This window comes from Hemitrygon akajei, unplaced genomic scaffold (genome assembly GCF_048418815.1).
Source record: "Hemitrygon akajei unplaced genomic scaffold, sHemAka1.3 Scf000115, whole genome shotgun sequence".
NCBI classification, from domain to species: domain Eukaryota; kingdom Metazoa; phylum Chordata; class Chondrichthyes; order Myliobatiformes; family Dasyatidae; genus Hemitrygon; species Hemitrygon akajei.
Genome location: NW_027332001.1, coordinates 1,151,491 through 1,177,532, shown reverse-complemented (window position 1 = coordinate 1,177,532; position 26,042 = coordinate 1,151,491). Strand labels below are relative to the sequence as shown.

Sequence of the window (26,042 nt, the reverse complement as noted above, 5' to 3'; positions counted from 1 at the left end):
GTTTGCTTGGGAACATCGGGAAATAAATCATTAAACTTCAGAATTAATTCCTTCAGCTGTTGTTGTTGCTTTGGCTGCAGATGAGACAACCTGTTATCAATATTTTCAGGAACAACCGATTTCATTAGCCTAACTGGGACCATGTTTGGCTTGTGAATGGTCTCAGACGAGTCAATTGTTTCATTCTCAGGGTTGCCAGATTCATATGTTTTGACAACAACACACACAGATGGTGCCTGCTTGTCAAAATAAGGCTTTATTATATTTATCTGTACCACCGGTGTTAGTTTACGTCAGTCGGGTGTTTTGATAACATAATTCACATTATTAATTTGAACGACTAGTTCATATGGTCCATTGAGTTTCGCCTGAAGTGGATTCGTCAACATTGGAGATAAGGTAAGCAACTTATCCCCCACCTGGTATTTTATTTCGCAAGCCCGCTTATCAAACAGTTATTTTGTTTTGAATAATCATTAAGTTTTGTCTCGCTAGACAACAGGCCTGGAGTAGTTCATTGTTGTACTTCAAAACTTAGTCTAACAAGTTAACATGCACATCCCCATCAATCCACTGTTCTTTTAACAAGGTCAAACACCCGCTCAGTCTATGAGCAAATACAAATTCAAATGGACTATTGCCCAGTGAATCCTATACCAACTCTCTTACTGCGAACAAAAGCAAATATATTCCTTCATCCCCGTCTTTTCCATTTTCAACACAGTATGTCTTTTTTTGGAGTGTGTGTGCGTGCATCCGATGATTTTTTTTCAAGCCTTTACAAAGCACAGAGCGAGAGAGAGAGAGACAGTGTGGAACACATTATGTCTTGATCATTGTTTTCAGGGTAGAATGAAATCTTTCTAGAACACATTGTAATTCTGGATGGTACGCAGACGATGTAATTTGTTTAGCTCCCAGTTCATAAACTACTTGCTGGAATAATCCAGATGTAAAATTACTTCCTTGATCAAACTGGATTTCTTAGGGCAAACAAATTAAAGTAAAAAACTTGGTAAGAGCCTTCGCTACAGTTTAAGCTTTAAAATTTCTGAGAGGTATTGCCTCTGGAAATATGGATGCAGTACACATAATAGTTAGCAGATACTGATGGCCAGATTTAGTCTTTGGCAATAGGCCAACACAATCCACTATAAATTTTGAAAAGGGTTCACCAAATGCAGTTATATATAAACTGCCGTGGGACACTGTGGAGACCTGATTAGGTTTACCAACAACTTGACCAATGTGACAGGTTCTGCAAAAGGTCACAACATCTTGTCTCAGATTAGGCCAGTAGAATTATTTCATAATCCTGTTTACAGTTTCATTCACTCCAAAATGGCCACCAGAGGTGAGATTGTGGGCCAAAGTTAAAATTTCAGTCCTAAAAAATTTAGTAACTGCACCTTAGTGAACAATTGCCCATTCCTCACTCGCTGGTATAGCAGGTGGCCTCCACTTCCTCATTAACACTACATCATGAGATAATACCCTAATGGCACTTTCTTAATCTCATCATCTGAGAGAGCTGTTTCTTTTAAAGCTTCAATCTCAGGGACTTGGTTCTGTTCTGCTGTAAACTCGTCTGCGCCAGCAGACATTTTAGCCATACTTCGAGATACTGCGCAGGAAGGATAAATGTTAAAATCCATCTGTGGGTCATCAGTGTTTGGGTTAGTTGTTAACTGCACTGCAGGAACAACTTTACCACCAGCCAGATCATTCACTAACAGCAAAGTAACATCTTCCTCTGGTAAACTGGAGCATACTCCGATCTGAGCAGGTCCCGAAACCAACCCTGACTGTAAAGTTACCTTGTACAATGGAACAGAAACCACACCGCCCCCAATGCCTTTAATAAGATTTAACTCACCTGTTTCAGTCTCATCACCAAACTTTGGAATGCTGTCTCATATAAGTGACTGAGAAGCCCCTGTATCTCAAACAATTTTCAGTGGTACCGGGGTTGACACTTCCTTTAATAATACAATCCCATCTGACACAAAATGATACTGGGTCAGACCTCTCAAATCCTTATCTGAACCTCAACAGTATGTTTTTATGAACATATACATGTTCCCCAGTATAGGAAGTTCAGTTTGGTGGGGCCTGCGATACCATCCCTCAAAACACCGACAGACACAGTCATCTCTGACTGGACCACAGTTCCTCACTCTCTTCCCCAGGTGTTATTTGAGGAAGCCCAGGCTGAGAGTTCCTCACTCTGGTTGAGCAGGATTACAGACATTGGAATCATAGTTTTACCCAGCAGGCCCCTAGTTCTACCTGTTTGGCAAGGTGTGACCGAGAGACAGAAAGGTGTTAACATGGGGGCCCCCCAGAAAGACATAAACACAAACACCTCTGTTACATTCCTGTAACGGTTTAAATGAACCAGCAGCAATACACCACACCTGTTAAAACCACTGTCTTTATTAGTATCAACTTATAATATGACAAATTAAGCAAAAATAATCAAAAGCCAGAAGTGTTATGAGTACACATATGTGTAAATATAACTCCCAAACCACTGAGCTCAGGAAATACCAAGATAAAAGTCTTGAGATGGTAAAGTATGAAATTCAGTTCATCCATGGAATCAATGACGAGAGAGAGATATTTGTAATCCAAGGTGAATGTCAAGAGAAGGCAATTACGTTGAATTCCACAAATTCCACAGTGGTAAAACAAGATAATAGTCGCTGTAGGTCTTATCCGTCGTTGTTCTAAATCCACATACGAATTATCTCCAAAAGTAGCTTATCACAGGAGTACTGTCTTCAGAAGGAACTGCCACCCAGGCAAGGGTTAACACGCAGGTAGATTCCGCAAGGTACTCCCAATCCAGATCCAACACACAAAGTATTACCGACAGTGATTTCCACAGAATATCCCTTCTCACAAGTGGTTACCACATAACACACCCGAATCCAGCTAAGGGTTAACAAAAGTGGTAGCCACGGGATACTCCAACAAAATCCCCAGATGGATTATACGAATTATCACCAACAATGATTGGTCACAGGGCTACCTCTTCAAGTGAATTACCACCCCCAGGCAAGGGTTAGCACAAGTGGTTCTCACAGGATACTCCTAAACCAACAGATCCACTCCTATGGATCAAACAAAGTGACAATCACACATTCGGTATACACTGGATCAATAGTCAACCCGCCTTGTGGGCATAGGAGAGTCCAAACAGTGGCCTTTGGCCACTAGGCCCTTTGTTTCGAACTTTCCATCTTCTTTCTTTCTCTCTGGCTGACTGTGTCTGTGACTGTCCTTGCTTAAATAAAACAAACTGCGAGCTATGTAAACACAAGCTGCAAGCAAGGGTAAACACGCTGCATCGTCAAATAGTTTCGCTCCTCTCTCTCTCGCAGTAAGAATCAAACAGGAGCCGGGAAAGCCAGGCTTGTAAACACAGGAATTTAGAAGGAGAATTTAGAATTTAGTATTTTCTCCCCGTATTGCCTTTTTAGTTATCTTCTGTTGCTCTTTAAAAGTTTCCCAAACCTCTGGATTCCCTCTAATCTTTGCTATGTTATACATCTTTTTGATTGTTATTCTGTCCTTGACTTCCTTTGTCAGCCATGGTCGCCCCCTATTCCCCTGAGCTGGCTTTTACCACTGAGATGGTGTGGGACTACAACCAGAGGCCATGGGTTAAGGGTGAAAGGTGAAATGTTAAGGTGAACATTGAGGGGAAACTTCTTTACACAGACGGTCATCCGGGTGTGGAATGAGCAGCCAGCACAAGTGGTGAAAGCGAACATGTTTTCAACATTTAAGAGGTTCGTGTAGGTATCTGGTTGGTAGGGGTGTGGAGTGTGCAGTTTAATTAGTTCAGCACAAAGCAGATGGCCCAAATGTCCTGTTTCTGTATTGTAATTTTCCACAAGAACCTGAAGTAATACTAATATTCAATCTGTCTTTTTAACAGCTGTGCAGACCAACCATTCACCTCAGCAGGTATTTTTTATATTGCGTTAAAGTTGTGGAACCTTAAGTTAATAATACGTGAACGAAAACCACAGATGCACGTCCAAATGACAATTTGCGAGAGAGTGTTTCAGTTACTGTGCGGCCAGGACCCATGCAGCTCAGCAGGAAGAGGGAATAATACCAATGGCGAGAGTCAAACTGAGCCAGGGTACAAATTGCAGATGGCAGAAATGCCCCATTCTTATAGAAACAGGAAGAGCATCAGGGAATTGATGGCCATTCCAGATACCAGCACTTTGCCCAGTCAGGAGATGTTGTCTCTGTCCAACCTGGGTTCAACCTCATTGTCACAGTGAAGAACAGCCAGATCAAAACTTGGCGACTCAAGTAATCTCATCTGAAATGTTGTCCTACAGCCTTTGATGGACTTTGTAAATCATGTCACAGGTTAAAACGAGAAGGAATTTGTCTCCAGGAATCTCAAACACAGCACGCCAGTTTTGCTGTCTCTGTCCAGATATTTAAGAAGTGGAGCGAGGGATTCAATCAACCATCCTTTCTACTCTGACTGTGGGGAGGGATTTATTCGATCATCTGACCAACTGGCACGCCCGTCATTTTACACAGGAGAAAGGCCGTTCACCTGCTCAGACAGTGGGAATAGATTCACTCGGTCATCTCAACGGAAGGTACATCAGCAAGTTCACACTGGGCAAGGCCATTCATCTGTTCTGTGTGTGAGAAAGGATTCAATTGGTCTTCCCACCTGTGGACACACCAGTCAGTTCACACCGAGCAGAGGCTGATGATCTACTGAATTTGTGGGAAAGGATTCACTCAATCATCTGACGTAATGGCAGACCAGCGGGTTCACACTGGGGAGAGGCCGTTCACCTGCTCAGAATGTGCGAAACGATTCACTCGGTCATTCGACCTACAGATACATCAGCGAGTTCACACTGGGGAGAAGCCGTTCACTTGCTCAGTCTGTGGGAAGGGATTCACTCAGTTATCCCACCTACAGAGTCATCAGCGAGTTCACACTGGGGAGAAGCCATTCACCTGCTCAGTCTGTGGCGAGGGATTCACTCAGTCTTCCAACCTACAGAGACACCAGCGAGTTCACACTGGGGAGAAGCCATTCACCTGCTCAGTCTGTGGGAAGGGATTCACTCAGTCATCCACCCTACGGAGTCATCAGCGAGTTCACACTGGGGAGAAGCCATTCACCTGCTCAGTCTGTGGGAAGGGATTCACTCAGTCATCCCACCTACAGAGTCATCAGCGAGTTCACACTGGGGAGAAGCCATTCACCTGTTCAATCTGTGGCGAGGGATTCACTCAGTCTTCCAACCTACAGAGACACCAGCGAGTTCACACTGCGGAGAAACCATTCACCTGCTCAGTCTGTGGGGAGAGATTCACTCGGTCAGACATCCTACAGAGTCATCAGCGAGTTCACACTGGGGAGAAGCCGTTCACCTGCTCAGAATAAGGGAAAGGATTCAATCAGTCATCCCAAGTACTGGCACATCACTCAGTTCACAATAGGGAGTGGCCGTTGTTATGAATTCCTGGGTTTCGTTTGCTGTGGACTGTCATTTTAAGAGAGAAAAATTAAAAAGTTATTTCAGTTTGACTTGTAGCTTGTTTACATCGCTCGCAGCTTGTTTAGTTTTAACCGAGAACACAGACACTCAGAGTCAGACGGAGACGAAGGAGGAAAAATGGAAAGATCAAAACAAGGGAACTAGTGACCAAGGGTAACTGATTGCAACTTTCCTATGCCCACAGGGGTGGGTTAATTATCGATTCACCGTACATCGAATGTGTGATTATCACCTCGTTTGATCCGTAGGAGTGGATCTGATTTGGGGTATCCTTTGAAGACCACTGATGTGTTAACCCTTGCCTGTGTGTGGTGGGGTAATTGTCACAAGGATACCCCTTGTGACAAGTCACTTTCCGTGATATTTCGTATGTGGATTTGGAATGATGAAGGATAAAATCTACTGCAACTGTTATCTCGTTTTACCACCATGAAACCTGTGCAATTCGACATAATTGCCTTCTCTCAACATTTACGCTGGTTTACAAATATCTCTCTCATCACCTGAACTTTTATACTTTGCCATCTCAAGACTCCAAGCCTTGTTTCTCCCGAGTTCAATAGTCCAGGAGTTATATTTGCACACATATATACACATACCACTTTTGTTTATCTTGTTTAAATTACTATATTACAAGTAGATTCTAATAAAGATAGTTTTAACATCAAAACCGACTGCAGGTGTAGCCTATTGCTGCTGTTCGTTTCTAAAGCGTTACAATTCATAACAAAATTTGGGCCTGCATCCGGGATATTAACAGATTTGGGGGCGTAGTCATTAATTATCGATTTCATTGGGGAAATTCCTTTTGATTTATTTGTGTGTGGAAAATCAATAGCAATGGATGTTGATAGATGTCTCGAAGTGCCAGCCTCTGAGGCGTTGGAGGACGCCAGAAGGATTGAGTTGTTAAGTATTGCTAAAAGGTTAAAACTTGCTAAGCGGAAATCAACAATAAGGAGGGCACAGATGCAGAGTGTAATAGCTGAACATTATGTACCTGAGGGTGTGTTTAAAGTGGAGGAGTTGGAGGTGTTTCCTGTAAGTAAACCTCGTGAGCTTGAGTTCCCGTACAAGTGAGAAAATTAAATGCGGAGGCTGCGGAAAGGCAGAGGCAGTTTGAGGCTAGGGAGGCAGAAAAACAGAGGGAGGAAGCAGAAAGGCAGAGGCTGGTCGAGCTGGAAAAGAAAGAGAGATTGCAGCAAAGGGGTCGAGTGTTAGACTCTGGTAATAAGTTTAAGGCCATTCGGGAAGTTTCATTGGTATCTCTATTTGACGAAGCAGAGGTCAATAAATACTTTCAGCATTTTGGGAAGGTTGTTTAAAGTGGCCAGAAGAGGGTTGGCCTATTCTCTTACAAAGTGTATTCTGCTTTGACGGTTGATGAAGCAGCTGATTATGACATTGTGAAACAGGCTGTGCTCAAAGAGTACGAGTTTTTCCCAGAATCATACAGGCAAAAGTTTAGAAATTTGAGGACGTCTGTGAAGCAGACTTATATGGAACTTGCTTATGAGATGTTTGTGTGTTTTGACCGCTGGTGCACATATAAAAATATAAATGATGATTTGAACAGCTTGAAAGAGATGGTTTTAATTGAAGAATTCAGAGGGTGGGTGCCTGATGACATAAAGAGACATTTAGATGAAAAGGATGCTGCCACTTTGCAGGAGTCTGCTAGATTAGCAGATGAGTTTGGTTTAACTCATAAGGTTAAGTTTATCCCGAAATAGAGCTTCCAAAAGAGTAGCAGGGATCACCAGGGTAAACCAGAAATTAAAGCTGGGACTAGTAACAAGAGTAAGGATGAAGGGAAGCAGTTGATGGAGAAATATGCCGGTCTTACTTGTTACTATTGCAAGAAAGCTGGTCGTAAGATGGCTAATTGTTGCCTCCTGGGGAAGAAAAATGAAAAGGAGGCTGTCCCGAATGCCTGTGTTCAGTATGTTGAAGCACCAGTAAACCCAGAGGGTCGTGAACATTCTGTGAGGCTCAGATAAGGATTTGAGAGGTCTGACCCAGTTAAGAAGAGCTTTGATTATTTTATGTCAGATGGGATTGTATTATTAAAGGAAGGGTCAACCCCAGTACCACTGAAAATTGTTTGAGATACAGGGGCTTCTCAGTCACTTATATTAGACAGCGTTCTAAAGTTTGGTGATGAGACTGAAACCGGTGAGGTAAATCTATTAAAGGCATTGGGGGCGGCATGGTTTCTGTGCCGTTGTGCAAGGTAACTTTACAGTCAGTGTTGGTTTCGGGACCTGTTAAAATCGGATTATGCTCCGGTTTACCGGTGGAAGTTGTTACTTTGCTGTTAGGAAATGACCTGGCAGATGGTAAAGTTGTTCCTGTACTGCAGCTGACAACTAAGCCAACCACTGAGACCCACAGATGGATTTTAACATTTATCCTTCCTGCCCAGTAACTCGAAGTATGGCTAAGAATTTTGCCGACACAGACGGTTCTGTGCAGTATGATTCTGATACCCGTGATAGCCAAAATCGGGATTTCTGTTATCATGACTTGTCAGGGACTTTTCTGCCTTCATTGTTTCAACAGGATTCAGGTAGTAAGTCTGATGAGAAAGATTTATCCCTGTCTTGGAAGGAGATTATTGCAGAACAGAACTGAGACCCTGAGATTGAAGCTTTAAAAGTAACAGATCTCTCAGATGATGAGATTAAGAAAGTGCCAGTGGGGTATTATCTAATGATGGAGTGTTAATGAGGAAGTAGAGGCCACCTGCTATACCAGCGAGTGAGGAATGGGCAATTGTTCACCAAGTTGTAGTTCCTAAAGTTTTTAGGGCTGAAATTTTAACTTTGGCCCACAGTATGCCCTTAGATGGCCATTTTGGTGTGAATATAACTGTAAACAGGTTTATGAAATTATTTTACTGGCTTAATTTCAGGAAAGATGTGACCTTTTGCAAACCTGTCTCACTTGTCATTTGTTGGTAAACCCCACCAGGTCACCCCAGTGACACCACTGTGGTCTATACATGCATTCGGTGAACCCTTTTCTAAAGTTATAGTGGATTGTGTTGGCCCATTGCCAACGCCTAAAGCTGGCCATTAGTAACTACAAAGTATTATGTATACTGCATCCAGATTCCCAGAGGCTATACCTCTCAGAAATATTAAAGCTAATACTGTGGTGAAGGCTCTTATCAAGTTGTTTTTTTTTTACTTTTTCTGGATTGCCTAAAGAAATCCAGTCTGATCAAGAAAGTAATTTTACACCTGGATTATTTCAGTAGGTAGTTTATGAACTAGGAGCTGAACAAATAACATCATCTGAGTACCATCTGGAAGCACAAGTGCTGTAGAAAGTTTTCATTCTACACTCAAAACAATGATTAAGACATAGTGTGTTGAAAATGGAAAGACTGTGATGAAGGAATATATTTGCTTTTCTTCTCAGTAAGAGAGTCAGTACAGGATCACTGGGCTTTAGTTCACTTGAACTTCTATTTGGTTGCAGACTGAGGGGACCTTTAACCTTGTTAAAGGAACAGTGGATTGATGAGGATGTACATGTTAACTTGTTAGACTATGTTTTGAAGTTCAAAAGAAAAACTACACCAAGCGTGTAGTCCAGTGAGACAAAACGTAAAGATTTCTCAAAAACAAAATGAAGTGTTGGTTTGATAAGCGGGCTTGCGAAAGAAAATACCAGGTGGGAGATATCTTATCTTATCTTATCCCATCTTATTTTATCTCCAATGTTAACGAATCCACTCCAGGTGAAACTCAGTGGACCGTATAAAATAGGCTCTCAAATTAATGTTGTGAATTATGTTATTAAAACACCCGACTGACGTAAACTAACACAGGTTGTACACATAAATATGATAAAGCCTTATTTTGACAAACAGGTACCATCTGTGAGTGTTGTTGTCAAAACATATGAATCTGGTAACCCTGAGAATGAAACAATTGACTCGTCTGAGACTTTTCACAAGCCAACCGTGGTCCCAGTTACACTAATGAACTCGGGTGTTCTAGAAAACATTGATAACAAGTTGTCTCATCTGCAGCCAAAGCAACAACAACAGCTGAAGGAATTAATTCTGAAGTTTAAAGATTTATTTCCTGATGTTCCCAAGGAAACCACGGTCGTAGTACATGATGTAGATATTGGTCAAGCTAAACCTATTAAACAACACCAATATCGTATGAAACTAGAAAAGTGTAAATTGGCTGAGCAAGAATTTGAAAATATGCTGGAAAATGGTATTATTAGTCCTTCAGCATCAGATTGGAGTCACCCCTCGTTATTGTGCCCAGACCTGATGGCAGTATCAGATTTTGCACTGGTTATAGCAAGGTAAATGCAGGAACAAAAACAGATGCCTATCGTATCCCTAGGGTGGATGATTGCATCGATAAAGTTGGAAAAGCTAAATTTCCAACAAAGATTGATCTGTTGAAAGAGTATTGGTGTGTTCCATTGATGGACAGAGGTAGAGAAATCTCTACGTTTGTGACACCTTCTGAGTGGTATGAATACAATGTTTTGCCGTTTGGAATGTAAAAATGGTCCCGGATCATTTCAGAGAACGTTTGATTCTGTAATTCGAGGGTTAGAACACACAGAAGCCTATATTGATGACTTAGTCACAGGGAGTGACACTTGGGAAGAGCATATCTCTGCAGTAGAGAAGCTGTTTGACAGGCTTTCCCAGGCCAGCCTTACATTTAGCTAAGTGTGAATTTTGCCATGCAACTGTGACTTATCTTGGCTATGTTGTAGCTCAAAGCAAGTTGGCTCCTGTTCAGGCAAAAGTCCAGGCAATTTCTGAAGTTCCTATTCCGACTGGTAAGAAGGCTCTTGGAAGGTTTCTGGGAATGGTTGGGTAAAATTCAGCAAGAACTTTACTGATATCGCTCTTCCTCTGACTAATCTCCTGAAGAAGGGTAAAAAGTTTATTTGGACCGAGCGTTGTCAGGAGGCATTCGATCAATTGAAAGCCGTTTTTATGTCATTAACCTGTGCTCAGGGCACCTGACTTTACAAAGCCGTTTTCTATAGTTGTGGATGCCAGTGATGAAGCTGCCGGGGCAGTGTTATTACAAAAAGATGATGGTGATGTTGAACATCCTGTAGCTTACTTTCCGAGAAAATTCAATGAGCATCAAAGAAATTATTCCACCTTAGCCGGCTCACTTTTGACATTTAAGAAAAACTTGGACAGATATATGGATGAGAGGGGCTTGGAGGGATATGGCCCAGGTGCAGGTCAGTGGGACTAGGCAGAAAAATGGTTTAGCACAGCCAAGAAGGGCCAAAAGGCCTGTTTCTGTGCTGTAATGTTCTATGGTTCTTAGAGAAAGAGTTGTTGTCACTCATCTTGGCCTTGCCGCATTTTGATGTCGATGTTTGTCCTGAGAAGAAACCTCTTGTAGTTTATACTGATCATAATCTGTTGGTGTTTTTGATTAAGGTAAAGGACAAAACCAGATGATTGTTAAACTAGAGTCTGATTTTGCAAGAATATGGCATTGTGATAATGCATATGAAAAGCACGGACAATATCATTGCCGATTGTCTTTCCAGATGCTGATTTTACAGTTTTAATAGTGGCACAATCTGGTATTTGTATACGATTCTACAATGTGTTACATGATAATCATACATGCATTATTTTACATACTGTAGCTTGCAGTAAAATTTTTGCTCTTTTAGATCAAAAAGAAATTTCCTTTGGGGGGGGGCGAAGTGTGATGTATCTCTCGGTTTCGTTTGCTGTGGACTGTCACTTTAAGAGAGTGCCTGAGTGAGGTGGGGACTAACAATGACGTCAGCCGCTGACTTTCTCAGCTCATTTTTGATTTTTACAGAGAGAGAGCTCAAGGAGGCGGGACTGTCTGACTTGCAGCTTGTTTACATTACTCGCAGTTTGTTTCGTTTTAAGCGAGGAGACAGACACTCACAGTCAGAAGGACGCAAAGAAAGAGAACAAAAGGATTTAGACAAGGAAGCTAGTGGCCAAGGGTCACTGTTTGGAACTCTCCTGTGCCCACAAGGGTGGTTTGATTATCGATCCAGTGCACATCGAATGTGCGCCTGTCACCACGAATAATCCACAGGAGTGGATTTTGTTTGGGGAATCCTGTGGAGACCACTTACGTGTTAACCCTTGCCTGGGTATGTGGTGTGGCGATTCACTTGAAGACGATATCCCCTAGGAAATCTGAAATTCAAACAACAACACAAACAAAATGCTGGTGGAACACAGCAGGCCAGGCTGCATATATAGGGTGAAGCGCTGCCGACGTTTCGGGCAGAGACCCTTCGTCAGGACAAACCGAAAGGAAAGATAGTAAGAGATTTGAAAGTAGTGGGGTGAGGGGGAAATGCGAAATGATAGGAGAAGACCGGAAGTGGTGGGATGAAGCTAAAAGCTGGAAAGGTGATTGGTGAAAGTGATACAGAGCTGGAGAAGGGAAAGAATCATGGAACGGGAGGCCTCTGGAGAAAGAAAGGGGGGGGGGGCAGATGGAGAACTGGTAATCAACTAAATATGTCAGGGATAGGGTAAGAAGGGGAGGAGGAGCATTAATGGAAGTTAGAGAAGTCAATGTTCATGCCATTAGGTTGGAGGCTACCCAGCCGGTAGATAAGGTGTTGTTCCTCCAACCTGAGTTTGGATTCATTTTGACAATAGAGGAGCCCATAGATAGACATATCAGAATGGGAATGGGACGTGTAATTAAAATGTCTAACTTCCGTTAATGCTCCTCCTCCCCTTGTTACACTATCCCTGATATATTTAGTTGATTACCTGCTCTCCATCTGCCCCCCCCCCCCCTTTCTCCCGAGGCCTCCCGTTCCATGATCCTTTCCCTTCTCCAGCTCTGTATCACTTTCGCCAATCACCTTTCCAGCTCTTAGCTTCATCCCACCTCCTCCGGTCTTCTCCTATCATTTCTCATTTCCCCCTCCCCCCACGACTTCCAAATCTCTTACTATTTTCCCTTTAGGTTAGTCCTGACGAAGGGTCTCGGCCCGAAACTCCCTATAGATGCTGCCTGGCCTGCTGTGTTCCACCAGCATTTTGTGTGCGTTGTTGATCCCTGTGACAAGTCACTTTCGATTATCATTCGTATGTGGATTTGGAACGGCTGTTCACCTACTGTGAATTTGGGAAGCGATTCGCTTATTCATCTAATCTTATGTAACTCTCGCTTCGGCTGGCAGCTTAAAATAGGAGGTGATAGTCCCCTCCCCACCCAGCCAAACTTCAGAAATCTCATTTGGGTGGATGCTGCGTGATGTGTCCCCTGTTACAAATCAGTACTGTACCCCGAAATAACAAATTGTACACAACATTTGATTAAACAATTGAGCTTTATAATTCTTACTTTGACTGAGGCAAAGATGTACAGTGTATCGGTAAAGTTTCCTGTAACATTTGACTTCATTGTGAAGTCTTATCTTGCACCTTCTATCTCACTGAGTTTTCCAAGAATCAGTTTCTGTTTGCTAGAACGACACAAGGTTTAATTGAATGCAGCACCTGGTGGGTTAAGAGTTATAAGCTACGATCGTAGGGCATGGCAGGATAGATTCTAGCATTTTGTTACGAACAGTAACACTTTAGAAACGAACCAGCAGGAACAGACTGCACCTGGAGTCTGGTTTTAGAAACATAGAAACATAGAAACATAGAAAATAGGTGTAGAGGTAGGCCATTCGGCCCTTCGAGCCTGCACCGCCATTCAGTATGATCATGGCTGATCATCCAAATCAGAACCCTGTACCTGCTTTCTCTCCATACCCCCGATCCCTTTAGCCACAAGGGCCACATCTAACTTCCTCAAATTTAGCCAATGAACCGGCCTCAACTGTTTCCTGTGGCAGAGAATTCCACAAAGTCACCACTCGCTCTGTGAAGAAGTTTTTCCTCATCTCGGTCCTAAAAGGCTTCCAATTTATCCTTAAACTGTGACCCCTCATTCTGGACTTCCCCAACATCGGAAACAATCTTCCTGCATTTAGCCTGTCCATTCCCTTTAGAATTTTATATGTTTCAATAAGATTCCCCCTCAATCTTCTAAATTCCAGTGAGTATAAGCCTAGTCGATCCAGTCTTTCTTTATATGAAAGTCCTGCCATCCCAGTAATCAATCTGGTGAAGCTTCTCTGTACTCCCTCTATGGCAAGAATGTCTTTCCTCAGATTAGGGGACCAAAACTGCACACAATATTCTAGGTGCGGTCTCACCAAGGCCTTGTACAACTGCAGTAGAACCTCCCTGCTCCTGTACTCAAATCCTTTTGCTGTGAATGCCAACATACCATTTGCCTTTTTCACTGCCTGCTATACCTGCATGCCCACCTTCAATGACTGGTGTAGAATGACACCCAGGTCTCGTTGCACCTCCCCTTTTCCTAATCGGCCACCGTTCAGATAATAATCTGTTTTCATATTTTTGCAACCAAAGTGGATAACCTCACATTTATCCACATTCAATTGCATCTGCCATGAATTTGCCCACTCACCTAACCTATTCAAGTCACCCTGCATCCTCTTACCATCCTCCTCACAGCTAACACCGCCGCCCAGCTTCGTGTCATCTGCAAACTTGGAGTTGCTGCATTTAATTTCCTCGTCTAAATCATTAATATATATTGTAAACAACTGGGGTCCCAGCACTGAGCATTGCGGTACCCCACTAGTCCCTGCCTGCCATTCTGAAAAAGTCCCATTTACTCCCACTCTTTGCTTCCTGTCTGCCAACCAATTCTCTATCCACATCAATACCATACCCCCAATACCGTGTGCTTGAAGTTTGCACACTAATCTCCTTGTGGGACCTTGTCAAAAGCCTTTTGAAATCTAAATATACCACATCCACTGGCTCTCTCCTATCCACTCTACTAGTTACATCTTTAAAAAATTCTATAAGATTCGTCAGACATGATTTTCCTTTCACAAATCCATGCTGACTTTATCCGGTGATTTCACCTCTTTCCAGGTGTGCTGTTATCACATCTTTGAAAACCGACTCGAGCATTTTCCCCACACCCGACGTCAGACTAACCTGTCTATAATTCCCCGGTTTTTCTCTCCCTCCTTTTTTAAAAAGTGGGGTTAAATTAGCCACCCTCCAATCCTCAGGAACTAATCCAGAATCTAAGGAGTTTTGAAAAATTATCACTACTGCATTCACTATTTCTTGGGCTATTTCCTTCAGCACTCTGGGATGCAGACCATCTGGCCCTGGGGATTTATCTGCCTTTAATCCCTTCAATTTACCTAACACCACTTCCCTACTAACATGTATTTCCCTCAGTTCCTCCATCTCACTGGACCCTCGGTCCCTTACTATTTCCGGAAGATTATTTATGTCCTCCTTAGTGAAGACAGAACCAAAGAAGCTATCCAATTTGTCTGCCATGTCCTTGTTCCCTATGATCAATTCACCTGTTTCTGACTGTAAAGGACCTACATTTGTCTTGACCAATCTTTTTCTTTTCACATATCTGTAAAAGCTTTTACAGTCAGTTTTTATGTTCCCTTCCAGCTTTCTCTCATAATCTTTTTTCCCTTTCCTAATTAAGCCCTGGTCCTCCTCTGCTGGTCTCTGAATTTCTCCCAGTCCTCAGGTGCCCCGCTTTTTTTTTGCTAATTTATATGTTTCTTCTTTGGACTTGATACTATCCCTAATTTCCCTTGTCAGCCACGGGTGCACTACCTTCCCTGGTTTATTCTTTTGCCAAACTGAGATGAATAATTGTTGTAGTATATCCATGCGATCTTTAAATGCTTGCCATTGCATATCCACCGTCAACCCTTTAAGTATCATTTGCCAGTCTATCTTAGCTAGTTCACGTCTCATACCTTCAAAGTTACCCTTCTTTAAGTTCAGAACTTTTGTTTCTGAATTAACTATGTCAATCTCCATCTTAATGAAGAATTCCACCATATTATGATCACTCTTACCCAAGGGGCCTCGCACGAAAAAATTGCTAACTAACCCTTCCTCATTGCTCAATACCCAATCTAGAATGGCCTGCTCTCTAGTTGGTTCCTCAACATCTTGGTTCATGAAAACCATCCCGCATACATTCCAATAAATCCTCTTCCTCAGCACCCTTACCAATTTGGTTCACCCAATATACATGTAGATTGACGTCACCCATTATAACTACTGTTCCTTTATTGCACGCATTTCTAATTTCCTGTTTAATGCCATCCCCAACCTCACTACTACTGTTAGGTGGCCTGTACACAACTCCCACCAGCGTTTTCTGCCCCTTAGTGTTATGCAGCTCTACCCATATCGATTCCACATCCTCCAGGCTAATGTCCTTCCTTTCTATTGCGTTAATCTCCTCTCTAACCAACAATGCTACCCCACCTCCTTTTCTTTCCTGTCTGTCCCTCCTGAATATTGAATATCCCTGGATGTTGACCTCCCATCCTTGGTCACCCTGGAGCCATGTCTCTGTGATCCCAACTATATCGTATTCATTAATAACTATCTGCACATTCAATTCATCCACCTTGTTACGAATGCTCCTCTCATTGACACACAAAGCCTTCAGGCTTGTTTTCACAACACTCCTAGCCCTTATACAATTATGTTGAAAAGTGGCTCTTGTTGCTTTTTGCCCTGGATTTGCCTGCCTGCCATTTTTACTTTTCACCTTACTACTTTTTGCTTCTACCCTCATTTTACACACCTCTGTCTCTCTGCACCTGTTCCCATTCCCCTGCCACGTTAGTTTAAGTCCTCCTGAACAGCAGTAGCAAACGCTCCCCTAGGACATTGGTTCCAGTCCAGCCCAGGCGCAGACATACCGGTTCCACCTCCCCCAGAACAGGTTCCAATGCCCCAAAAATTTGAATCCCTCCCCCTTGCACCACTTTTCAAGCCACGTAGTCATCTGAAATATCGTCCTATTTCTGCTCTGACTAGCACGTTTTTGATGTTAAAAGCACTATCTTCATTAGTATCTACTTACAATATAGTAACTTAAGCAAGATATGTGTGTATATGCATGTGTAAATATAACTCCCAAACTATTGAGCTCAGTGGTGGGTGGGGGGGAGGGGAACAAGGCTTAGAGTCTTGAGATGGTAAAGTATGAAAGTGTAGTTCATTCATGGAATAAGGGATGGGAGAGAGATATTTGTAATCCAGGGCAAATACAGAGAGAAGACAAATACGTTGAATTCCATAGGTTCCACGGAGATAAAATGAGAGAACAGTCGCCGTAGATTTTATCCGTCGCCTTTCCAAATCCACATACAAATTATCACCGAAAGTGACTTGTCACAGGGATCAACAACACACACAAAATGCTGGTGGAACACAGCAGGCCAGGCAGCATCTATAGGGAGAAGCGCTGTCGAAGTTTCGGGCCGAGACCCTTCGTCAGGACTAACCTAAAGGGAAAATAGTAAGAGATTTGAAAGTTGTGGGGGGAGTGGGAAATGCGAAATGATAGGAGAAGACCGGAGGGGGTGGGATGAAGCTAAGAGCTGGAAAGGTGATTGGCAAAAGTAATACAGAGCTGGATAAGGGAAAGGATCATGGGACGGGGGGCCTCAGGAGTAAGAAAGAAGGTGGGGGGGGGGAACACCAGAGGGAGATGGAGAACAGGCAAAAAACTAAATATGTCAGGGATGGGGTAAGAAGGGAAAGAGGGGCATTAACGGAAGTTAGAGGTCAATGTTCATGCCATCGTGTTGGAGGCTACCCAACCGATTATAAGGTATTGTTCCTCCAACCTGAGTTTGGATTCATTTTGACAATAGAGGAGGCCATGGATAGACATATCAGAATGGGAATGGGACGTGTAATTAAAATGTCTTTCTGTTAATGTCCCTCCTCCCCTTCTTACCCCATCTGTGACACGTTTAGTTGTTTACCTGTTCTCCATCTACGCCTCCCCACTTTCTTTCTCCCGAATCCTCCCGTCCCATGATTCTTTCCCTTCTCCAGCTCTGTATAACTTTCGCCAATCACCTTTCCAGCTCTTAGCTTCATCCCACCCCTTCAGTCTTCTCCTATCATTTCGCAATTCCCCTCCCCCCACTACTTTCAAATATCTTACTATCTTACCTTTCGGTTTGTCCTGACGAAGGGTCTCGGTCCGAAACGTCGACAGCGCTTCTCCCTATACATGCTGCCTGGCCTGCTGTGTTCCACCAGCATTTTGTGTGTGTTGTTGTTTGAATTTCAGATTTCCTCGTGTTTCTCATAGGGATATCGTCTTCAAGTGAATCGCCACACCACATACCCAGGCAAGGGTTAACACGTAAGTGGTCTCCACAGGATTCCCCAAACAAAATCCACTCCTGTGGATTATTCGTGGTGACAGGCGCACATTCGATGTGCACTGGATCGATAATCAAACCACCCTTGTGGGCACAGGAGAGTTCCAAACAGTGACCCTTGGCCACTAGCTTCCTTGTCTAAATCCTTTTGTTCTCTTTTTTTGCGTCCTTCTGACTGTGAGTGTCTGTGTCCTCGCTTAAAACGAAACAAACTGCGAGTAATGTAAACAAGCTGCAAGTCAGACAGTCCCGCCTCCTTGAGCTCTCTCTCTGTAAAAATCGAAAGTGAGCTGAGAAAGTCAGCGGCTGACGTCATTGTTCGTCCCCTCCTCACTCAGGCACTCTCTTAAAGTGACAGTCCACAGCAAACGATACCAAGAGATACATAACACTTCGCCCCCCACAAAGGAAATTTCTTTCTGAACTAAAAGAGAAAAATTTTAACAGCAAGCTACAGTATGTAAAATAATGCATGTATGGTTATCATGTAACACATTGCAGAATCGTATGCAAATACCAGATTCTGCTTCACTATTAAAACTGTAAGCTTCCATCTGGAAAGACAATCGGCAATGATATTGTCCGTGCTTTTCATATGCATTATCACAATACCATATTCTTGCAAAATCAGATACTAGTTTAACAATCATCTGGTTTTGCCCTTTACCTTAATCAAAAACACCGACAGTTTATGATCAGTATAAACTACAAGAGGTTTCTTCTCAGGACAAACATCAACATCAAAATGCCGCAAAGCCAAGATGAGTGACAACAACTCTTTCTCTAATAACCACAGAACATTACAGCAGAGAAACAGGCCTTTTGGCCCTTCTTGGCTGTGCCGAACCATTTTTCTGCCTCGTCCCACTCACCTGCACCTGGGCCATGTCCCTCCACGCCCCTCTCATCCATATATCTGTCCAAGTTTTTCTTAAATGTCAAAAGTGAGCCGGCTAAGGTGGAATAATTTATTTGAGGCTGATTGAATTTTCTCGAAAAGTAAGCTACAGGCTGTTCAACATCATCAACATCTTCCTGTAATAACACTGCCCCGACAGCTTCATTACTGGCATCCACAACTATAGAAAATGGCTTTGTAAAGTCAGGTGCCCTGAGCACAGGTTAATGACATAAAAATGGCTTTCAATCGATCAAATGCCTCCTGACAAGGCTCGGTACAAACAAACTTTTGACCCCTCTTCAGGACATTAGTCAGAGGAAGAGCGATATCAGTAAAGTTCTTGCTGAACTTTATCCAACCATTCCCAGAAACCTTCTTACCAGTCGAAATAGGAACTTCAAAAATTGCCTGGACTTTTGCCTGAACAGGAGCCAACTTGCTTTGACCTACAACATAGCCAAGATAAGTCACAGTGACATGGCAAAATTCAATCTTAGCTAAATGTAAGGCTGGCCTGGGAAAGCCTGTTAAACAGCTTCTCTACTGCAGAGATATGCTCTTCCCAAATGTCACCCCCTGTGACTAAGTCATCAATATAGGCACCTGTGTGATCTAACCCTCGAATTACAGAATCAAACGTTCTCTGAAATGATTCTGGACCATTTTTCATTCCAAACGGCAAAACATTGTATTCATACAACCCAGAAGGTATCACAAACGCAGAAATTTCTCTACCTCTGTCCATCAATGGAACACACCAAAACCCTTTCAACTAATCAATCTTTGTTGGAAATTTAGCTTTTCCAGCTTTATCGATACAATCATCCACCCTAGGGATAGGATAGGCATCTCTTTTTGTTGCTGCATTTACCTTCCTATAATCAGTGCAAAATCTAATACTGCCATCAGGTCTTGGCACAATAGCGGTGGGTGACTCCAATCTGATGCTGCAGGACTAATAATACCATTTTCCAGCATATATTCAAATTCTTGCTCAGTCAATTTACTCTTTTCTACTTTCATACGATATTGGTGTTGTTTAATCGGTTTGGCTTGACCAATATCTACATCATGTACTACGACCGTGTTTTGCTTGGGAACATCAGGAAATAAATCTTTAAACTTCAGAATTAATTCCTTCAGCTGTTGTTGCTCTGGCTGCAAATGACCCAGCTTGTTATCATTTTTTTTTCCAGAACAACCGAGTTTATTAGCCTAACTGGGGCCACGTTTGGCTTGTGAAATGTCTCAGACAAGACAATTGTTTTATTCTCAGGGTTACCAGATTCATATGTTTTGACAGCAACACTCACAGATGGTGCCTGTTTGTCAAAATAAGGCTTTATCATATTTCTGTGTACAACCTGTGTTAGTTTACGTCAGTCGGGTGTTTTAATAACATAATTTACAACGTTAATTTGAGAGCCTATTTCATACGGTCCATTGAGTTTCACCTGGAGTGGATTCGTCAACATTGGAGATAAAATAAGATAAGATAAGATATCCCCCACCTGGAATTTTCTTTCGCAAGCCCGCTTATCAAACCAGCACTTCATTTTTTTTGAGAAATCTTTAAGTTTTGTCTCACTAGACAACACGCTTGGTGTAGTTTTTATTGAACTTCAAAACATAGTCTAACAAGTTAACATGTACATCCCCATCAATCCACTGTACCTTTAACAAGGTCAAAGGTTCCCTCAGTCGACAACCAAATAGTTCAAGTGAACTAAAGCCCAGTGATCCTGTACTGACTCTTACTGAGAACAAAAATAAATATATATATATTCCTTCATCCCAGTCTTTTCCATTTTCAACGCAGTATGACTTAATCATTGTTTTGAGTGTAGAATGAAAACTTTCTGCAGCCCTTGTGATTCCAGATGGTACGCAGATGATGTTATTTGTTCAGCTCCTAGTTCATAAAATACCTACTGAAATAATACATGTGTAAAATTACTTTCTTGATCAGACTGGATTTCATTAGGCAATCCAGAAAAAGTGAAAAAAAAACTTGGTAAGAACTTTCGCTACAGTTTTAGCTTTAATATTTCTGGAGGTATTGCCTCTGGGAATCTGGATGCAGTAGACATAATACTGTGTACTTACTGATGGCCAGGTTTAGGCTTCGGCAATGGGCCAACACAATCCACTATAACTTTAGAAAAGGGTTCACCGAATGCAGGTATAGACCACAGTGGGGCCACTGGTGTGACCTGGTGGGGTTTACCCACAAATGGACAAGTGTGACAGGTTTGCAAAAGGTCACATCTTTCCTGAAATTAAGCCAGTAAAATTATTTCATAAACCTGTTTACAGTTATATTCACTCGAAAATGGACACCAAAGGGCATACTGTGGGCCAAAGTTCAAATTTAAGTCCTTTCAACTTTAAGAACTACAACTTGGTGAACAATTGCCCATTCCTCACTCTCTGGTATAGCAGGTGGCCTCCACTTCCTCATTATCACTCCATCCTTGAGATAATACCCTACTGGCACTTTCTTAATCTCATCATCTGAGACAGCTGTTTCTTTTAAAGCTTCAGTCTCACGGTCTCGGTTCTGTTCTGCTATAAACTCCTTCCTAGACAGGGATAAATCTTTTTCATCAAACTTGCCACCTGAATCCTGTTGAAACAATGAAGGCAGAAAAGTCCCTGACAACTCATCATAACCTGAATCCCGATTTTGGCTATCATGGGTATCAGAATCATGCTGCACAGAACCGTCTGCGTCGGCAGACTTTTCAACCACACTTCGAGTTACTGCGCAGGAAGGATAAATGTTAAAATCCATCCGTGTGTCGTCAGTGGTTGGCTTAGTTGTCAACTACACTGCAGGAACTACTTTACCATCTGCCAGGTCATTCCCTAACAGCAAAGTAACATCTTCCACCGGTAAACTGGAGCACAATCCGATTTTAACAGGTCCCGAAACCAACCCTGACAGTAAAGTTACCTTGTACAATGGAACAGAAACCACGCCTCCCCCAATGCCTTTAATAATATTTACCTCACCTGTTTCAGTCTCATCACCAAACTTTGGAATGCTGTCTCATATAAGTGACTGAGAAGCCTCTGTATCTCAAACAATTTTCAGTGGTACCGGGGTTGACCCTTCCTTTAATAATACAATCCCATCTGACATAAAATGATCGAATCTCTTCTTAACTGGGTCAGACCTCTCAAATCCTTATCTGAGCCTCAACAGGATGTTCAGAACCCTGTGGGTTGACAGGTGCTTCAACAGACTGATCACAGGCATTCGGGACTGCCTCCTTTTCTTTTTCCTTATCCGAGCCTCAAACAGAATGTTCAGAACCCTGTGGGTTTATAGGTGCTTCAACATACTGAACACAGGCATTCGGGACTGCCTCCTTTTCCTTTTTCCTTAACTGAGCCTCAGTCAGAATGTTCAGAAACCTGTGGGTTTACAGGTGCTTCAACAGACTGATCACAAGCATTCGGGACTGCCTCCTTTTCCTTTTTCTTCCCCAGGAGGCAACAATTAGCCATCATATGACCAGCTTTCGTACAATAGTAACAAGTAAGATGAGAACATTTCTCCTTCAACTGCTTCCTTTCATCCTTACTCTTGTCACTAGTCCCAGCTTTAATTTCTGGTTTACCCTGGTGATCCGTGCTACTCTTTTGGACGCCCTTATTCGGGATAAATTTAACCTTATGAGTTAAAGCAAACTTATCTGCTAATCCAGCAGACTCCTGCAAAGTGGCAGCATCCTTTTCATCTACTAAATATCTCTTTATGTCATCAGGCACGCACCCTCTGAATTCTTCAATTAAAATCAACTCTTACAAACTGTTAAAATCATCATTTATATTTTTATATGTGCACCAGCGGTCAAAACACAAAAACCTCTCATAAACAAGTTCCATATAAGACTGGTTCACAGACTTCCTCAAATTTCTAAACTTCTGCCTGTATGCTTCTTGGACCAGCTCGTAAGCTTTGAGCACAGCCTGTTTCACTATGTCATAATCAGCTGCTTCATCAACTGTCAAAGCAGAATAGGCTTGCTGAGCGTTCCCCTTAATTACACTTTGTAAGAGAATAGGCCAAACCTCTTGTGGCCACATTAAATTCTGAGCAGCCATCTGGAGGCACAAATTTAACTTCCGGACTGGCCTTAAACTTATCACAAGAGTCTAAAGCTCGACCCCTTTGCTGCAATCTCTCTATCTTTTCCAGCTCGAACTGCCTCTGCCTTTCCGCAGCCTCCGCATTTAATTTTTTTCACTTGTACTGGAGCTCAAGCTCACTAGGTTTACTTTCAGGAAACACCTCCAACTCGTCCACTTTAAACACACCCTCAGATACATAATGTTCAGCTATTACACTCCGCATCTGTGCTCTCCTCATTGTCGATTTCCGATTAGCAAGTTTTAACCTTTTACCAATATGTAACAACTCAATCCTTCTGGCGTCCTCCAATGCCTGGCACTTCGAGACATTTATCAACACCCATTGCTACTGATTTTTCACACACAAATAAATCAAAAGGAATTTCCCCAATGAAATCGATAATTAATGACTACGCCCCCAAATCTGTTCATGTCCCAGATGCAGGCCCAAATTTTGTTATGAATTGTAACGCTTTAGAAACGAACACCAGCAATAGGCTACACCTGGAGTCTGTTTTTAATGTTAGAACCAACTTTATTAGAATCTACTTATAATATAATAACTTAAACAAGATAAACAAATGTGTTATGTGTATATATGTGTGCAAATATATCTCCCAGACTATTGATTTCGGGAGAAACAAGGCTTGGCGTCTTGAGATGACAAAGTATGAAAGTTCAGTTCAACCATGGAATAGGTGATGAGAGAGATATTTGTAATCCAGCGTAAATGTTGAGAGAAGGCAATTATGTCGAATTCCACAGGTTTCATGGTGGTAAAACAAGAAAACAGTTGCTGTAAATTTTATCCGTCATCATTCCAAATCCACATACGAATTATCACGGAAAGTGACTTGTCACAAGGGGTATCGTCTTCAAGTGAATAACCCCACCACACCCAGGCAAGGGTTAACACATTAGTGGTCTTCACAGGATACCCCAAATCAGATCCACTCCTACGGATCAAACGAGGTGACAACCACACATTTGAGTTCGCTGAATCGATAATCAACCCACCCTTGTGGGCATAGGAAAATTGCAATCAGTGACCCTTGGCCACTAGTTCCCTGGTTTTGATCCTTCCATTTTACCTACTTCGTCTCCGTCTGACTTTGAGTGTCTGTGTCCTCGGTTAAAACTAAACAAGCTGCACGCGATGTGAACAAGCTGCAAGTCAAACTGATTTAACTTTTAAATTTCTCTCTCTTAAACTGGCAGTCTACAGCAAACGAAATCTAGGGATTTATAACAACGGCAACTCCCCATTGTGAACTGACTGATGTGCCAGTAGGTGGGATGACTGAGTGAATCCTTTCCCTCATTCTGAGCAGGTGAACGGCTTCTCCCCAGTGTGAATTCGCTGGTGTCTTTGTAGGGTGGATGACTGAGTGAATCCTTTCCCACAGACTGAGCAGGTGAACGGCTTCTCCCCAGTGTGAACTCGCTGATGTCTCTGTAGATGGTGTGATAGAGTGAATCCCTTCCCACAGACTGAGCAGGTGAACGGCTTCTCCCCAGTGTGAACTCGCTGATGTCTCTGTAGGTGGTGTGATAGAGTGAATGCCTTCCCACAGACTCAGCAGGTGAATGGCCTCTCCCCAGTGTGAACTCGCTGATGTCTCTGTAGGTGGTGTGATAGAGTGAATGCCTTCCCACAGACTGAGCAGGTGAATGGCCTCTCCCCGGTGTGAACTCGCTGATGACTCTGTAGGTTGGATGAATGACTGAATCCCTTCCCACAGACTGAGCAGGCGAATGGCTTCTCCCCAGTGTGAACTCGCAAGTGATTCCGTAGGCTGGATGACTGACTGAATCCCTTCCCACAGACTGAGCAGATGAACGGCTTCTCCCCAGTGTGAACTCGCTGATGTATCTGTAGGGTGGAAGATCGAGTGAATCGCTTCCCACATTCTGAACAAATGAAGGGCTTCTCCCCAGTGTGAACTCTCTGGTGTCTCTGTAGGTCGGATGACTGAGTGAATCTCTTCCCACATTCTGAGCAGGTGAACGGCCTCTCTCCAGTGTGAACTCGCTGGTGTCTCTGTAGGTCGGATGACTGAGTGAATCTCTTCCCACATTCTGAGCAGGTGAACGGCCTCTCTCCAGTGTGAACTCGCTGGTCTCTCTGTAGGTCGGATGACCGAGTGAATAGTTTCGCACATTCTGAGCAGGTGAATGGCCTCTCCCCAGTGTGAACCCGCTGGTGTGCCATTACGTCATATGATTGAGTGAATCCTTTCCCACAAATTCAGCAGATCATGAGCCTCTGCCCAGTGTGAACTGACGGTGTGTCCGCAGGTGGGAAGGCCAATTGAATCCTTTCTCACAAACAGAACAGGTGAATGGTCTTGTCCAGTGTGAACTTGCTGATGTACCTTCAGTTGAGATGACCGAGTGAATCTATTTCCACTGTCTGAGCAGGTGACTGGCCTTTCTCCTGTGTAAAATGACGGGCGTGCCAGTTGGTCAGATGACCGAATAAATCCCTCCCCACAGTCTTGAGTAGGAAGGATAGTCGATTGAATCGCTCGCTCCACTTCTTAAATACCTAGACAGAGACAGCAAAACTGGCGTGTTGTGTTTGAGATTCCTGGAGACAAATTCTTTCTCGTTTTAACCTGTGAATTGATTTACAAAGTCCATCAATGGCTGTAGGACAACATTTCAGATAAGATTACTTGAGTCGCCAAGTTTTGCTCTGGCTGTTCCTCACTGTTACAATGAGGTTGAACCCAAATTGGACAGAGAAATCATCTCCTGACTGGGCAGAGTGCTGGTATCTGGAATGACCATCAATTCCCCGATGCTCTTCCTGTCTCTATAAGAATGGGGCATTTCTGCCATCTGCAATTTGTACACTGGCTCAGTTTGACTCTCTCCATTGGTATTAATCCCTCTTCCTCTGAGCTGCATGGGCACCTGGCCCCACAGTAAATTAAACACTCTCACACAAATTGTCTTTCCTGACGTGCATCTGGGATTTTCTGTCACGTATTATTAACTTAAAGTTCCACAATTTTAACGCCATATAAAAAATCCCTGCTGAGGTGAATGGTTGGTCTGCCCAGCTGTTAAAAGGATTTAGAGTGAATATTAGCGTTACTTCAGGTTCTTGTGGGAAATTACAATACAGAAACAGGCCATTT

At 42.9% G+C, this 26,042-nt stretch overlaps 2 pseudogenes; one reads left to right on the top strand and one right to left on the bottom strand.

The window, feature by feature from the left end:
• Positions 1-4,801: 4,801 nt before the first annotated feature.
• LOC140723489 (uncharacterized) lies at positions 4,802-5,518 on the top strand (annotated as a pseudogene).
• Positions 5,519-24,139: 18,621 nt separating this feature from the next.
• Positions 24,140-25,108, bottom strand: LOC140723487 (uncharacterized; annotated as a pseudogene).
• Positions 25,109-26,042: the final 934 nt, after the last annotated feature.